General features: G+C 38.3%; 1 protein-coding gene across 1 annotated transcript in view; it reads right to left on the bottom strand.

The window, feature by feature from the left end:
• The window catches only part of LOC149193664 (3-dehydroquinate synthase), a 71,087-nt gene that overhangs the window by 35,870 nt on the left and 16,439 nt on the right, over positions 1-18,778 (bottom strand). The gene's annotated exons all lie outside the window — the stretch shown is intronic.

The following is an 18,778-nucleotide window of genomic DNA, read 5'->3' as shown; positions in this document are numbered from 1 at the left end:
TCAAGTGTCCTCTCAAGTTGCCTCACCCACAATTGAAAATTGTAGTAGACGTAGACCATGTCATTTAGTCGATAAGACTCCAACCTGTACAAGGGTCATAAAATAATAATTATAAAAAAAATATTATTTAATGAATGCAAAAAATTAATTGGTAATTTGGAATATTCTAAGTTTTAACCTGTTGCGCATCTTGGTGTGTATTTTTTCAAATACACTCCAATTGCACTCGCATCTTGAGGAGCTACATGTTTGGCTGAGCACTCGAATGGCAAACCTTCGCAGATTGGGTACTCTGCCACCATAGCTTCTCCACCATGCATCTACAACAAAATTACAAATAAAATAAACATAAGAAAAAAATTGAAATTTTAAAGTTGAACCAAAGTATGAAGTTATGAACTTGAAGAGACAATGAAATTTGAAACAAACTAAACATACCTGGCATTTTAGTCTTCCTATCAACCACAGCCATGCCAAAGCTAAATGTGCCACCTGCCATCCTATATATCTCCATTTCTTTGGATATTTTTGCACATTCTGCTGGAGATGGCACCATCCTCTAAACACAGGTGAAGAATCCATCCATGACCACAACATCAAATAAGAACCCACAGGGGTAAGCAAATGTGGGGTTCAAATAGATCCCTATAGCATGAATGGGACGATGGAATGTGTTGTTCCATCGTTCATCAATCACTTCCCATAGGAGGAGTTGTTTCTAAAACCCCTCATCTCCCTTATCATCATAGTAGGTCTGAATGGATTCTTTGGCCTTGTCCAGGGCCTCATACAAGTAGCTCATTGCAGGCTTGTCACCATCAACTAATTGAAGAACCTCTACCAAAGGTTCCGTAATGCTGCACACCTCCTGCGCTTCCGCCCAAAAGCTTTCCTGGTATGAAACTAATCTGCATATGGGCTCTCCCTTTGGTTTGCGACTAAATGTCAAAGCACGCCACTCATCTGAAAGAAACATTCTCTTCACATCCCACATAGAATTCAAGAGGGATTGAAGAGATATGAAACTGGTGGCAAACCGTGTAATGGAGGGGTGCACCAACTCCTTGTTGTTGGTGAATGTTCTCACCAAATGAAGCACAGATGCATGATTATATATAAATTTTGCAATGTCTTTTGATGAGTCAACAATATCTTTGACGAAAGGAATTTTTCTTATGTGCTCCAACATCAAATCAATGCAATGTGCAGCACAAGGTCTCCAAAATAAAGTAGGATGCCTCTCCATAAGCATCTTGCCAGCAGAAACATAATTTGTAGCATTGTCCATTATGGCTTGGACAACATGTTCTGGACCCACCTCCAAAATAAACACATCCAGCAAATCACATAATAGTCGTGCATCTTTGATATGTGCAGATGCATCAACAGATTTCATAAACATTGTCCCATTGGGACAATTAACCAAGAAGTTTATAAGGCTTCTACCCTTTTGATCGGTCCAACCATCTGACATCACTGTGCATCCTGTGTGTGCCCATGATGCCCTAAACTCCTCCAATCTCTTGGTGCAGTCAACCTTTTCATTTTGAAGAATGTGGCCTCTAAAGTCATCATAAAAAGGGACTTTATACCCCCCTGGGCCAACAATTGCAAAAGCATCAGCAGCAGGCTAGAAAAATGGATTATTCCTTGCAATGCTGAAAGAAATATCACTCCAAAGAAGAAACTTGCCCAACAATTTGTCAGCTTCTACTTTCTCCTTTTTTTAATAATTGAAGAGATAGATGGTTGTGAACCAGGCGTGGTTCTAGGAACAAAATATGATGAGGCAGCTACAGGGTTGGTTGTAGATACTGATGCTGAAGTAGAACCAGTGTCACTCTCATATTCATCTCGTAACACTCTACTCACTGCTAGTTCACTCTTCAGAGCTGACTTGAACAATTTCGTTTGCTCTATTTCTTCCAATGATCTGAGGGCTCTTCAGATGATTTCCGGATTTGTATTGGTGCAAGGCCCTACCTCATGTCCAGGGATTTGTGCAAGGTGATACTTCAATTTGTATACCCCCCTTGTCATATGATGCCCACACAACTTGCAAGTCAAGTTTGATCTGTCAAACCCTCCATCAGGTTCACCAAATTCCCACAAAGGGTCCAATTTCCTTGGCATGTTTGTAACTTTGTTGAACTCTTGAGTTTTAATGTAAGATGAAGTTTGAAGTTGAACGGTGAACCTAGGGCACAAGAAGAATTGCAAGTTAAAAAAATAAAAATAAAATTTACATACAACACATTGAATTTTTGACAACAACAACAAAAAACCTCAACTCAATGCAACAATAATGGAAAAAATGCACATTCAAACCCAAGCAAAAATGATGCAAAAAAACTAGGGCACAAGAAGAAATTAAACTTATAAATCTAACAATCAATTTTTTGCATTTTTGACCAAAATGAACCCTCTCCACTCTATGCAACAAAAATGAAAAAAAAAACACACAATCAAATCCACTCAAAAATCATTGAAAATCAATGGGTTATAAAAACCCAAGCAAAAACAAAAAAAATGGCCAAATTTGATGCCCATACCTGGAAACCACGCTTTGCTGAAGAAACTTGGTCCAAACTCGAATATTTCTTGCTTGGGATGCTAAATTCCTTCGCTTTTCTCCTCTTTGGCCCTTGTAGATGACTTCTTCTCCTCCTCAACTCTCAATCTTGCCCTCTGTCTGAAAAAATGACAAAAAAAACCAAAAATCGAACTTAACAACTCGTTATTTTCCGTCGTCACGATTTTTACTGATCGGATCGCGATTTTTTGAAAAAAAAAAAAAAATCACCGAAACATCTACGATTATATCATTTCAGCGAAAAAATCACGATTTTTTGGAAAAACTCACGATGTTCGCAACACTAGTTTGCAGGGCTTGCAAGAGAAAGATAATCCGACATAAAAGCGATTTCAAATTAATTTTTGAGTTTAAGATAAAAATATATTGTGAGGAGATTTTTTTTGTGTCTCTAGCCCTAGCTGAGGGTTTTTCAAGCCTAGCGTTAGCCTTTAAGCTAAATGTTGCCCCTTCTTACCACTCTATTAGCTTTTCCCCTCTTTTTCCTACGCTGCAAGGCCTTCCTTGCCTTTCATTTCCCTGCGGCAGCCCCTTATCTTCCTTGTTGTGGCATCATTAGCCCCCAAACCCTCCATGCAACCTTACCTTATCCCTCCACTGCCTAATCTGCTTCCTTTTACTCTGTCGTTGTTCCCTTAACCCTTCGCTGCTCCCAGCTTCCTCTTTTCCCTGTCGCAGCCCATCAGCCTTGACCTTGCCTCCTTTCCCTGCGGCATTCACTCTCGGCCCTCTCCAAGACCTCCGCTGCCTCCTCTCTTCCCTCCCGCAGCTTCTTCTGACCGAAATATCCTAGCCTCAGCCCATATAACTCATTGTATTACTGTCAAAATTCTATCTGAAGCATATCATTTCAGTGACACAAATGATCAATAATTATTTTAAGTGGATTCTGAACTATAATTTCTCATTAATCTAATCAAGGTTTATGATCTTCTATTGGTGACTTTCCAATTATTTTCCAAAGTCTGGTATATGATTACTGGGGTCTGAAATGCTCTCTTGAAAATCACTTGCTTCAGTGTCATCTAGGGACCGTGAGCTTTTCTAATTGTCATTTCATTGGGTGGTGACCTCATCGTTGAGATATTGGCACTTGTTTGGGGTACTAGCACTCGAATACGTGGTCCTTTGGTGACTATCTACAATCAGATCTAAAGTGAAATGTATTGCAGACCCTAATCATAATATCAAAACCTAAAACTAAGCTTGAAAGGCACCCTAATTAACATACAATAGTTGCAAAAGGAATTACATGTGTTTGGGCTTGTTTTCTTGCTAGTTGGATGATTGATTTGGTTATTAGGGGACTGATATCTATTGGTACAGAGGTCTGATATGAAAGTTGCAGAGGTGTGATCTTATTTTCAGTGATTCCCCAAGGTCTGTTTTCATCTTACAGTGGCATTATTTAAATGAGTTTAGCATCAAATTGCATATTGGTTATTGCTCCTTACATTTGATAGCTAATTGTGAGTAATTTGGTGGATCAATCTCATCATAAAAGTGGACTGATATGCCTCAGCATTAACTACAGGCTACAGCAGTCTCGTAATTGTTGACAGGGCATGTATTGCTGTCTGGAAGGGCGATATTGCCAATTTGGGGACAAAACATTGGCATCTGGGTTGATTTCTTGTTGACTGTAGGATATCTTAGGAGTTGCATTAACAGAGATCAGTTATGGTTTATATATCTTCTTATCTGTTGTTTTCATCATTGAGATTTCACTTAATTGAAGAGCGACCTAATAAGCACATAGCTCAAGGCATTGGAATGTAGTGATCTTGCGATAATTTTGATCTGATATCTCTTACATTTAAGCGTATTGACAGTTTGTTGCATCTCATCCACCTAACATTTGTCATATCCCATTGATTTATGAGCAGTTTCTGATTTACTTGCAAGTTGCATTTATAGTTGTCACTTGTTCTTATCTAATTGATATCTCTTTAAAGTGAAAACACTCGTTACATTTAGATTGCAAGTTATTTTCTGCTCATCTTACATCTTCCATACTAACACTTGTCTTGCAGCATTACTTGTCTTTTAACTTGAAATATTATCTATCAGAAGTGTTACATCTTTATTGATCATTGTTATTAAGGCACTCATCTTTATTTGTTTATCTAGCTATTGTCTTATTGATCTAATTGAGATTCATCTTGTGAATGTATACATTGATCATCTCATAATCACACTTGTCAAATAATCCTTAATTCAAGTTATTGAAAGAAGTGATTGCCTTGCCCTTATTCTCCTAGGACTTGTTGTTCCAACAAGTTTTCCCTCATCATCGTCTTTAGGGACTACCCCCCTTGACTTAGCTAGAAGAGAGTCTAAACGGAGTGAGTAGGGATCAGAGTGTCAGCCCCTACTCTGAGTGTTGCGCCTTAGGTGTACACTTTGGGCGACAACATTTTTTGGCGTCGTTGTCAGGGGTCAATTTATTGGACCTTGGCTTTACGACATTCATCTTAATCTTCTCAATATTTCATCATTTCTTATCCCATCAATGCCACATTTTCTTGCGCCATCATGTCACTCCATATTTTCATCACCTTATCTTTTTCCGCTCGCTAATCCTTTCATCTTCTCTATCTGCACCTTTAGCACCTGGACATTTAGGTTGGTTTCTTGTTTGGGTGATGACTCCACTTATTCATCCATTATTTCCCAGACAAAAAGCCCTCTCTCATATCCATCTGCTTCTCCCTGACTAACCTTTCGGTTTTTTGCCTTTTGGATCTTGGAGCTAGATTCAAGTTCAAGTGGCGACTCCATTTCTTTCATTTCTTACAAGAATTTCTGTTAGAAGCTTGTTTCTTGTGGATCTCTTGATTTTCTTGAGCAAGGATCTCTCTCTCTAGCATCCATTTGGCCCCTCCTTTTCCCTTTAAGCAAGTCATCATGGATGACTTGTTTGCTCCTTGTGATTTTACTAACTTTCAGGGAGCTCCACACGATTTCCCGCCTTCAGTTGGTGTGGCCATCGATGAGGTGCCCCCTTTTCGAGGTAACAAAGCCATTACTACTGAGACTCACCTTCAGAATGTCAATCTTTGCATAAGCGAGTGTCGCCCATATACCGACTATGAAGATGTGAAGATGCAGCTTTTCATTCTCACCTTAGGTGATGATGCTTTGGATTGGTTCACTGAGTTCCCCAATAACACTTTTGATTCTCTACAATCAATCATTGATGCCTTTGAAAATAAATATGGAGATAAGAGAAAGGTCAAAGCGAAAGCTAAAGTAAAGGAGACTAAAGAAGTTGAAAACGACCTTATCAAGGAATTAACTCAAATGGTTAAGGATATGCAACTGAATCAAGCACAGGTAATCAAGAATATGGAACTTAATCAAGCAAACTTAATAGCAAATCACGCCAAAGAAATGGGTTCCATGGAAGATAATCAAGTCACTATTCAAAGCAGGTTGTTGGTTATAGAAGAAAAACATGCTAAGGAAATGGAAACCATGATGACTACCATGCAAAATCATTTGATTACCATAGAGGAAAATCATGTCAAAGAAATGAAATCTATGCAAAATTGCTTGATGGCCATGAAAGCGAATAATGATAAAGTGATAAAGGCTATGGAAGAAAATCATGCCAGGGAAATCAGTGCTATGAAAGTTAAGCATTCTAATCAAATGACTGTTATTCAGAATAAGTTGGATAAAATGGAAAGATCACATATACAAAAGTTCCAACCCAAGTTAGATAATAAAGAGTCGTCAACAGATCATAAGCCTCCCTATTCGTTGAAGCAAGCTCCATCTTATTATGAGGAGGTCATTTGTTCCATTGAAAAGTGGCTAAAAGAAGGCAACCCAGACAAAAGGAAAATTGAAAGAAATCAAGTTAATCTAGCACCCTTGACAAAACAGATGCAAAATGAAGAGAGGCATGTCACGAATATCTTGGATACTTCAAATTTTTCATCTGAAAATTTTTCAAGATCAAGCAGAATGTTCTACATCATCAGCATCACAGCCCACCACAAAGAAAAGTATGAAGAAGAGAAAAAGAAAGAGGCTTGACAAATATGATGTCCATATACAGCACAACATTGGGATAAGTCAAAGTCCTAAAATGATTAGGATTGCACATGGCACATCAAAGAAACAACCTATGGATCTGCCAAAGAGCAGGCAGATGCTCAAGAAGGACTTCATTGAACACATTTGATGCCATAGGGCATCCTCTGTATTGTATTTCTAACCCTACTCCTTGTTATTTATTTTTGTTGTTAAAGTAGTTTTCATTTCAGCGTTTTGTTTCATAGGTTAAGTTTCACTTCTGTCTTTAGTCTAGATTTACGTTTCAAAGCTTCTATTTCATGTACTTCATGCTATATAATGATTTTTGGATTATATTCGGATGGACGCTACATATATGAATTTATGTATGTATGGCTTGGTGACAGATTCTAGATTCTCACATTCCTTCGGTGAAGCAACATGGCCCCAAGTAGAGCCAGATGTTGACCACTCTATGTCAACTACCCTATAGTAGTACACTTTTTCGCAAAGGGATTCCATCATGTTCGACCATTCAAATCGTCCTGGGTTTATCAGTTATCAGTCATCAATTTGTCAAAGTTATAAACCCATTCTGCAGTTTGTAATGTAAATGATCTTAGTAAGACCATATGTATGTAACAACCTAGGTAAGACTACTATTTGGTGATGATTTCCAACCTAGGAGGTTTTTCGTCTCACTGATTCATTTGTGTTTCTAAACACAGATGATCGGCAAAGTTTTTCCCTCCAGCCTCACCCCAAAGCTAGGGTGGATTTTGTCGTCAAGATCTTAAGTGAGTCCTAGTGTTTTAATCGAGTTTTCTGTAAAAGTGATTTGGGAATAATTTTAGCTAATTGGCTAAATTATTTTATTACAAATCACTTGGGATACTAGATCATAGTGAGTCGCGGAATTGGGTAAAATCATTAAGGGTCTATAACGAATGGGTTTTCCCCAATTGCGGGTTGAAATGTAATTATCTTATGTAAATAATATTTTAGCCATGGTGCTACCTGGATGCGGGTGTTCATAAATGATATTTATGAGGAGCCGCACAAAGCAGGCAGCTGGCCCTGCACCTGGCTGGCAGACGACCTCCATAGCATGCGCATCTGGCTGGCGGACAATTTCAATGGCAGGCGCATTTAATCTTCTGCAAAACGGAATGTTGGTCGCACAAATCGGCATTTATGAGCGCCTAGTTCAAGAGCTCTCGCTTAAGGTTTTATGTATGGATCCACATCTGATTCACGCCATTGTCACTGGTTCGGTTTACCTCCGCTCGGTGTTTTTCCCGCACCCCTGCCTAGCTCAACTTGTTTGGAAGCTCGCCTGGTTAATTGGTGTTGTTGGGCTCCTCTGCGCTCAGATTCTCTCCCGTCAGCTTCGCCATCTTCCCTCTCTTAGTTGGTCTGTCATTATGAGAATGCCTCGCCGTCGAGGAGTCCCGCGCCGAGGAGGTAACACTGGGAACAGAGGAAGAACCTCTCGACCTGCTCCGCAGAATGTCATACCCCTTGCGTCGGCCTCCCCATCCTCACCGCCCTCGGGTCAAGTTGGGCCTCTTCCGCACAATTCCTTTCAGACTACTAGGTTCACCTTCCACAGCAGGCTCAACAGGCCTGTGTTGTCTGCTAGCATCACAGTCATTCTTGCTGAGAAAGAGAGTAATCCTACCAGCTCAGCCCACACTACCTCCTCTCAATCTCAGGAAGATAGTGTCCTTCAGGGGGAAATGGCTGGGGTGGTGTGTAACGCTGACAATATGCAGGATGACACCCCTGTCTCTGAAACGCCTCTGCATCCAGCCAACACAACACAGAACGAGATTCTTGCCTGTGGACCGACTCATCGTGCAGGCAGCATTCTCAACCTGGTAACTACTCCTGAAGGCGGCATTGAAGGAATTGATGACAATGGTTTCGTCACCTGGGTCGCTTCGTCTAGCCAGGTGGATAAGGACATGCCCGACTCTCCGCAGCATGCAGACTAAGGCTGGTTCATCACCGACGGGTGGCACTCTTGCCTTCGCTCTGTGTTTTTCTTGCTATGTGTCTTCGTTTCTAGGTCTCTGGTCCTGTGTCTGGTTTAAGTTCTTGTTTAGGCTCGTGGCGCTAGCCAACCTGCTCTCTGTTTGCAGTTACAACTATGGGTTTGATGGGTACTATTTTGTCATTTTTGTTCATGGCGGGCATGATAGCATGCGTCTTAGTAAAACCTCTGAAGGTGTTAGCTATGTCATGTTAGAATCAGAACAGAAATATTTCAATGGGTCATGGTCTAACACAAAATCTTTTGAAGTCTGTAATCTGAAAACGGCAGAAAGCATGAAATGTATGTCTCTGAATCTCTGGCTGAGGGCTGGCATCTGCCCCCTCTGAGGTCTCGACCTCTATGTACATAATTTTCTCTTTTTAATAGAATTAGTATTTACGCAAAAAAAAAAAAAAAAAAAATAATAATAAATAAATAAATAAAAATATTTTAGCCATGGTGCTAAAATATTGAAGAGTTGAAAAAAAATTATTAATCCCCTCTTGTGTCAATTAATTAAATTTTTTGGCAAAAAGAAATTAAAAATCTTAAGTCAAAAATTTAATTAATTAAAATCAAAATTAAAGTCTAGGGAAAATAAATTCTCCAAATAAAAAATTTCGTAAGTTCTAGAGACGCTAATTTTTGGAGGTCTCGCACCAAGGGAATATTGAAAATTTCAATAAATTTTGGACCCTTGGGCCTTGGTGGTTAAGTCAATGTCGATATGATAACACCTTTACCCTTAAGCTATATCTAAACCCCCTAACGATTATTATTGTTTTTAAGCTATATCTAAACCCCCTATCACATTAAAATATAACAACCTAGATCCATCTTAACTCTGGATCTACCAAGTGCCGAGAGGGATCAAATCAATGTTGTGAAAAGCGCGAGCGGGATTAAATCAACGCCGAGAATGAAGCGGAAAAAATCGGAAAAATCGGGAAAAAAGCGTTTGGTACAAAAATATTCATTTTTTTTCATATCTAAACCATCTACAACATAAAATAAATACATTGACACATAAATATGATAAGAAAACTAATATATAAGATGTTTAATATCATTTCTAGCGCTAAAATCACACATAACATTGAATCATGTCCTGAATAGTAAGTCCTGACTCCTGAGTCCCAGCTCAGCCTCAAAATATCAACAAAAAATATGATAATGTATCTCATCATGTCATAATGTCATAGACTCATATACAATAAAATGAAAGTCTAATCCTATTGATTTCCTCTGCCCCTCTTGCGAGAAAATGTCACAGCTTTCCCTTTCCCTCTAGATGTAGATGCTAGTGCCTGTGCTGGTGGAAATGGCAGTGGAGTCTGATGTGCTCTAGAAGCTGAAGAACTAGAAGTATGAGCTACAGGAGGTAGACCACGTCCTCTACTGGTGGCAGTGGTAGCCCGGGTAGGCGGTGTCACCTCCTCCTCCTGCTCCTGCTCCTCCTCCTCCTCCTCCACTACATCCTGCACTAACCAATCATCAGCAAAATCCATGAGAGGCCTCTCAGCCTCAACCCTCCATGCAGCAGTGGTGTCAATCCCATCCAATGAGATGGCATCCACATCAAGTGTCCTCTCAAGTTGCCTCACCCACAATCGAAGATTGTAGTAGACGTAGACCATGTCATTAAGTTGCTGGGACTCCAACCTGTACAAAGATCATGAAATAATAATTAATAATTAATATTATAAAAAAAATATTGTTTAATGAATTCAAAAATTTATTTGGAAATTTGCAATATTTTAAATGTTTAAGTGTTAACCTGTTGCGCTTCTTGTTGTGTATTTTTTCAAATACACTCCAGTTGCGCTCACATCCTGAGGAGCTGCATGTTTGGTTTTGGATGCGTACGGCAAGCTTTTGCAAAAGGGGTACTCTGCCACCATACATCTTCCACCATGCATCTACAACAAAATTACAAATAAAATTTTAAATAAACATAAGAAAAAAATGGAATTTGAAGAGACAATGAAATTTGAAACAAAGTTACAAACTAAAAATACCTGGCATTTTAATCGTCCTATCAGTGACAGCCATCTCAAAGCCAAATGTGCCACCTGCCATCTTATATGTCTCAATTTGTTTAGAGATCTCTATACGTTGTTTTGGAGATCGCACCATCTTCTGGACACAGGATAAGAATCCATCATCTCAGCATCAAAATCAAACCCACATGCATAAGAAAATGCAGGGTTCAGGAAAAGCCCAGCAGCGTGAATGGGACGATGGAGTGTGTTGTTCCATCACTCATCAATCACTCCCCATAGAAGGAGTTGTTTCTGAAACCCATCATCTCCCTTATCATCATAGTAGGCCCGAATGGCTTCTTTGGCCCTGTCCATGGCTTCATACAAATAGCCCATTGCGGGCTTCTCACCATCAACCAACCGAAGAACCTTTACCAAAGGTTCAGTAACGGCGCACACCTCCTGCACTCCCGCCCAGAAGTCTTCCTGGTATGAAACTAGTCTGCATACGGCCTCTCCTTCTGGTTTGCGGCTCATTGACATAGCACGCCACTCCTCTGAAAGAAACATTCTCTTCACATCCCACATAGAATTCACGAGGGATTGAAGAGATATGAAACTCGTGGCAAACCGTGTAATGGCGGGGCGCACCAACTCTTTGTTGTTGGTGAATCTTCTCATCAAGCTAAGCACAGATGTATGATTATATATAAATTTTGTGATGCTTTTTGATGAGTCAACAATATCTTTGACAAAGGGAATTTTCCCTATGTCCTCTAACATCAAATCAATACAATGGGCAGCACAAGGTGTCCAAAATAAAGTAGGATGCCTGTCCATAAGCATTCTACCAGCAGCAACATAATTTGCAACATTGTCCGTTATGACTTGGACAACATGTTGTTCACACACCTCCAAAATAAACACATACAGCAAATCACATAAAGTTCTTGCATCTTTGATTTGATGAGATGCATCAACAGATTTGATAAACATAGTCCCCTTGGGACAACTAACCAAGAAGTTTATAAGGGTTCTCCCCTTTTGGTCAGTCCAACCATCTGACATAACAGTGCATCCTGTTTGTGCCCATGATGCCCTAAAATCCTCCAATCTTTGGGTGCAGTCACGCTTTTCATCTTGAAGAATCCAGCCTCTGAAATCATGATAAGAAGGGATTTTGTACCCCGGGCCGACACTGGCAATAGCATCAACAGTAGGTTGGAAAAATGGATTATTCCTTACAATGCTGAAAGGAATATCACTCCAGAGGAGAAATTTTGCCATCAACCTGTCAGCTTGTTCTTTTTCAGTTCTTTTTAGCATTGAACCAATAGATGGTTGTGAACCAGGTGTGGTTCGAGGAACAAAAAATGATGATGCAGCTACCGGATTGACTGATGCTGCAGTAGAACCAGTGCCACTTGGCCCACTTCCTTCAGTTGACCTTTTTAGTTGCCTTTTGAGTTCTTCTTTGGCCTCTCTAGTGTGCTCTAATTCTCCCAATGCTCTCATGGCTCTTTGGATAAGTTCAGGATTTGTATTTATACAGGGCCCCACATCATGTCCAGGGATTTGTGCAAGGTGAAACTTCAACCTGTACACCCCCCCACGTATCTCCTTTCCACACAACTTGCAATTCAAGTTTTGTCTATCATTCGGAGCTTTAGGTTCACCATATTCCCAGAAAGGATCCAATTTCCTTGGCATGTTTGTTTTTGAATTTTGAATTTGCAAACCTATGGGAAAATAAGGATTAGGAAATAGGAATTTAGGATTACAATTTAGCATTTACAAAATTACAAGTTACAAATTTCCAGAATCCAAAGTTCCAAACCCAAGTTACCCAACCAAATGGCAAATGCCAAAAACAATGAAAAAACATAAACAATGTTTAAAAAAAATGAAAAATAAAAAATAAAAAATTGGTTCCCATAGTCATACCAATTTACCCATCCCAAATCAATGAAAAAATACAAAAAATTCTTTAAAAACAATGAAAACAAAAGGAAAATGGTGCCCATATGAAGTTTCCCAACCAAAAACAATGAAAAACAATGTTTTTAAACAAGGAAAACAAAAAAAAATTAATCCACATACCGTTTTTATGGAGAAATTGGTGGTCTCCTCTTGAATTTGTCCTACAAGCACTTAGATTTGCTCACAAACCCTCCAGCTCCTCTCTCCAACACGTTCTCCTCCTCCTACGCGCGCCCACAGTCCAAATGAACCAAAAAAAATCAAAAATCGGATTATAAAACCCGCTGCCCCGACACCCCATGCGTTTTTCCGAAAAAAGCACGATTTTTTCGAGAAAAAAAAACGCGCTTTTTTCGGAAAAAAATCGCCAAAAAAAATTTAGCCGCTTTTTTCCCATAAAACGCGCGATTAAATCGCGCTTTTAACAACACTGAATCAAATCTCTTTTCACTCTGAAAGAGGTTTGCATATTGTTATCACTCAGAAATATCCTCTTGGTTGTGAAAGAGGAAGTCCTAAGGTAACCTTTTCAAACCAAGCTTGTAGATTGAAGGCTAGCCCCTTCAATCCAAACAAGGCTCTCTTTAACAGTTTAATCACTAAATGTTTAGCAACTAGCCGTGTCTTCAAACAATGGCTAGATCTTCAGTAAGGTGTTATCAAAATAGGGGCTTGGTGTTATCAAGTCACTTTCAACATTCTCAGTGATATGATCCTAAACAATTTGTCATTAAAACATTCTTTTGGAAGGATGAGAACTCATTCTTTTCTCACTTGTGAGTTGTTTTGACATGCTTCCCAGCTATAATCATTTACCAAAAATATTTTCTATTCCAAACATGCAAATCATTAGCTTCACATGGCTATTTCCTTCTAACTCTCCCCAAAATCATGTTTCAACCATCTTTAAAACATAATGAGATGCGATAAAATGGAAGTAACATGATTTTGGCTACATTCTGATGTGTTCAATGGCATGAAGCAACAGTCCATAAACATATTTTCAGCCATCTAATCATACTCTAAATTTAGTTCCTTTTAGTGCATATTGATATGCATGAATGATATATCAAATAACTGCAGTGTTGTCTTTCATCTATAGCCTTTGTCTTCATCTGAAATGATTGGTTTCGGTGCTCTTTTAATCAGTGATGATCCTCGATCATCTAGTCAAACCTGAGAATCTGAGATACTAATTGCTTTCTAAGGATTGTTATAAATGACCACCTCATCATCCATCCCAAAAATTTAAGTTGATCTCTATTTTTTACAGACTTGCATCTTTTCCAAACATTTTTGATGGAGCATCTTTTCCCCTTCTAATGCGATAGCCTTGTCTATCAGTAAGTCTCTCATAGCCAAGATAAAATCAGAGGTGGTCACTTTCCTGCACTTATCACTGGATTCTATATTGTGAGTACTTCTGCATTCAAATTGAAGCATTTTGCAAATGCACCTTACAGTCTGTTCAGGAGATATTTTACCAATGAGAATGCCCTTTTTTACTGTTGATTACCTCTGTTCGATACTATATATTAATTCAATCCTTGCACTTCTGACCTAACAAAAGGATTTTTACTATAAGTTACAATATTAAGTTCAACTTGAGGGTAATAAGATGTCTAGACTCCAATGGTTAACTGCCATGTGAAGCATGCCAATCAACAGCAAAAGCCAAACAATGGCCTCAAGGCTCATATGCAATTATTGGTAAAACCTTTTGTTGTATTAAAAGTTCCTTATAAGCATGTTAGCAGGGATTTCACCCAATTATTTTTGTATTGAGTCCAGTTGTGTTAATTCCTTCGTCATGTGTATGGTGCAGTTCTTATGCTAAATATGTCCTGACTCCTAAGTGTAGAAATTTCTGTTTTCCCACCCCGGTTTTCAGTTTCACCTTATTTCTCCCAGATAGTTAAATACCCATTCCCATATCCATACATTTAACACTGAAAAATAAATTTTCGCTGAAAACACAAATTCTGGAAATTTTACAGAATGATGGAAAATGCAAAAATAAAATTCAGCAGTTACAAACAGCCATTAAAACACATTTAAACACAGAGATTTTTGGTCAAGGTGACCCTGGAAAAACCCCCTACAACTCTTGGGGAAAACCAGTTCGAGAGCTCTTCTTTATTTCTGAAAATTGCCTTTTTACAGTGAGAAATATTCAGCAAAAAATCAACAAGCAAATTTACAACTTATCTCTTTTCCCGTGCCTCACAGCAATTTGGAAATTACAGCAAACAGGACAGCAATAAATGTTGTACGACCTCCTCGACTTTCGTGCCCACTTTCAGCATTAAATGTTGTTGTACGGCCAGCATTAAATGTGTTGTACGGACTGCAATAAATGCATTGTACGGCCTGCAATAAATGCGCTATATGGCCCTCGTTTTGCGTGCAGAAAAACTAGCAAACTGCTCCTCGATTTTTGTGCAAACCACTCCTCAAAAATCGTGCCAAAATCTGCCTTTCACTGTGTGCTGAATCAGCTGTACAAATCTGCTCAACTGCTGCCTTGGAATGTGTGCCAAGCTGCTGTCTCCTTCTCCTCCCTGCTCAGAAATCTCTCTTGCTCTCTTGCTCTCCTTCTCCCAATCTGCTCATGAAAGAATGAATGACCTTTTCCTCCTTTTCCTCCTTTAATCTAACCCTAAGTGACTTTTGGGTGATCCCTAAATCCAATGGCTGAAATAGATTGAGATCTATGGCTGAGATTAAATGCTCATTTAAATCTCACTTTCTATTTTTTAATTCACCCCACTTTAATAAAGACCCACTTAGTCATTTATTTCCAAAGTCACTTTTCCTTTCTAATTTTCATTGACTTTATAAAAGTCACTTTAAAATTAGACTTTATTAACTTTATCACTTAAAGTCACTTTTAAATTAGATTTAACTTTATAAAAATTATAAAGTTACTTTAGGAGAAAAATTAAATTCTTTTGGACACTTTTCCCTAGGCCAAAGATCAAAGCCTTAGGGAACCACCTGTCCTCCGGTACCAAATTTCAACACTAAGTAGTTAATTGGTGATCTAGACTTTGGTAGCCTTGGGGGCTTACCGAGCTCTCAACCCCTTGGTTGTTTCAACCCAACATTGATCATTGTCAACAGCCATTGACCATTCTTTCATCATTAGTGAACATCAATAAATCCACTCCTGTCAGATTTGTGTTGGGTAATCCTTTTACTATGTGATTTTTCTTTATAGCAGAGTCCAGAATTATTTGGCATTCATTTGGTCATTAGTGAAAATTAAGAAATATTTTCATTTAAAACTCAAAGATTTGGTGTCAACTCTCCCCCTTCAGTTTAATTGCGACTGTTAATTTTTACAGACCTCATTATTCCACTCTCAATTGACACTAATGGCCATTCTAATTAATTTCAAGTCACTCTCTCAATACCATGTAATACTCTGGATTTCGGAACAACAACCTCAAGCCCCTGCTATCTTACTTGGCAAGGATGTCCAGGTTTTCATAACAAAAGCAACAGATCCACGTATAGGGTTTGCTTTATGAAAACCTTCCTCACAAATGTGAGTTATGTTTGACAAAGCATGAACAATAGTTGTTGGACGTTCTTAGTGCCAAGTTTATCTAGTTTAAACCCATACATAGCACAAGTCTACACATAGGTGTATTTTTTGTAATACAACAAACTTAATGTCAAGATTCACATAAGCATCGTTTCCATATAAATTAGGCTCTGAAGGTAAGAAACTGCAACAAACATAGTAATAATAAATAATATATACGAAAAGGTGTAAAGGTGTGTCTTATCCACAAGACACGACTCTTCATATGAAAAGGCACCCTGCCTAGTATTTATTATGGGGCCTCTCATTTTTAACATCAACCATTCAATCATTCTTCTACCAATATATTTTATCAATACATTATATCTTCGTATACAAATAGGGACTGTTTTATTACATTGGTATCAGAGCCACTTTAGGCTGCCTCTATATTCTAAAGTCCTGAAATAATAGACACATTTCAAAGGATTAAGGGATTTTCATAAATCTCAATTAGAACTGTTACAGGAAATAAAAGTATTACTTACAAAATCACTAGAGGATTTTGAAACACTAGATTCAGCACCTACAATAGAAGTTGACATTGACATGAAAGAAACTAGCAATGAAGAATGTTCTAACCAAGAAAAGGATATGCAAAAGATTGGAAATGCAGAATCTATAAAGAAGACATTTGTAAAGTCTGTTAAAATGGATACGAGCAGCAGTGAGGAAGAAATTTATGAGGAACCAAAACTAAAAAGGGCAACCAAGGTCCAACAACCAGTAAAGGTTGTCCCTATGTGGTCTTTTAAAATGGATACAAGCAGCAATGAGGAAGATTGTTTCCAACAGATTCCTGAAAACTTATATTTGGCTAATAATAACTATTCGGTTGGAAGCAAATGAATGCGTCTGGTATGGGGTCATCCTTACTAAACAGCTTTGAAAACTATTTAGTATTCTGAAAGTGATGCATATCTAGCCCCAATCAAGGAAGGCTTTAATTCTATTCTTAACAATACATTGCCCACTGACCCAGCTTCAGATTCTATTGCTCTTAGTGGTTCAGAAAATGCAAAGACACTAATCATCGGATCTTTTGATGAAAAAATTCAATATGCACTCTGCCATGCTGAAATAATTGATAAAATCTCCAAGCACGTGGATTTCCTTGAGCCCAATGCATCAGCATCTTTTGCAAATGAGTTGATGGCAACCAGAAACAGTGATGGAGAGAACATTCCCCTCAGATTGGCAAAGAAGAGACGTGAACAGAAACAACGTGATGGTGGGGATGAATATGAGAAGAAATTGAGAAGATCCCAACTGAAAAAAGAGCACTCAAAGAGATTTGCACATTTTGCAAGCAGAGCTCCAGATTTAAAATGCGTTTGGACTACAAAGGCACTTGCTTACCCAAAAAATCTATTACCTGAAAGACAGCCAAACACCTAACACAAATGAAGTTATAAACTCTGTCAAACCTGGTACCCAAGATGAGATCAAAACGACAACTAAAATTAGAGACTTTTTTGGACGTGACCCCCTTCAGAGAACAATAGAAACCAATATATTTGAGTCTGAAGATGAATATGAAGATGATGCATATTCTGTTATAGAGCTATGTCGCTGCCTTGTACAAAACCCCCAGCCCAATCCGTACTGTTTTAACAGCACATTGACCATTAAGCCATCTCTACTAATTCTGTCAAAAACATTAGCCATCTCGAAGTTGAAGGTGTACGTAGGTTCTTTAGCTAGACATAGGAAGTCGAAGTTGCATCATCAGCAGCCCTGTTTCCCTGCCGTACGACATTGTCCATGCAAAGTAAAATTCTAAAGTTGCCAAAAGATGCGACCGTCCATACAACTCGTGGTATAATAAAATTTAGGTTAAAAATATAAGACATCGGTTAATAAGGAAATTAGAAATATATTAATAAAAAAATAGAACAATAATAAGACTTAAAATATAATAGAAATAAATAAATAAATAAAAGTTAAACAAACAAACAAAAAATATGGTAGAGGTGGAGTCCACAAGGAAAAAGACTAACCCCTATATGCCGAATTCAAACCCATGAAATAGATAAGCAACGTGTACAACCAGAGAGAATCCTACTTATTATGCTTTGGGGACAAAACATTCTTTAAGAGGGTGCCAATGTAACGAACATAATAATAATAAATAATATATATGAAAAGGTGTAAAGGTGTGTCTTATCCACAAGACATGACTCTTCATATGAAAAGACACCCTGCCTAGTATTTATAACAGGGCCCTTCATTTGTGACATCAATCATTCATCTATCAATATATATTTTATCAACACATTTTATCTATAATATATCTTTATATACAAATAGGGACTGTTTGTTTACTACAGAAACAATAGTTAACACCGAAAAAGCAAGAGACACTATGTAAAAAATACATAATATAGGAAACAGGGACTGTTTGTTTTACAGAAACAATAGTTAACACCGAAAAAGCAAGAGACACTTCGTAAAAAATACATGATACAGGAAATGAAAACATTTCTGCAGGGATAATAAGACACAAAAATTCATAATTTCAGAAAGCCCTACAATAATATAATCATCTGACAAAACGATTAATCTAGAAAAGA

This window comes from Pinus tabuliformis, chromosome 2_2, assembly GCF_031772625.1.
Source record: "Pinus tabuliformis cultivar Carrire ecotype Pingquan chromosome 2_2, CPIR1, whole genome shotgun sequence".
NCBI classification, from domain to species: Eukaryota; Viridiplantae; Streptophyta; class Pinopsida; order Pinales; family Pinaceae; genus Pinus; species Pinus tabuliformis.
This window is presented reverse-complemented; position numbering and strand designations above follow the sequence as displayed.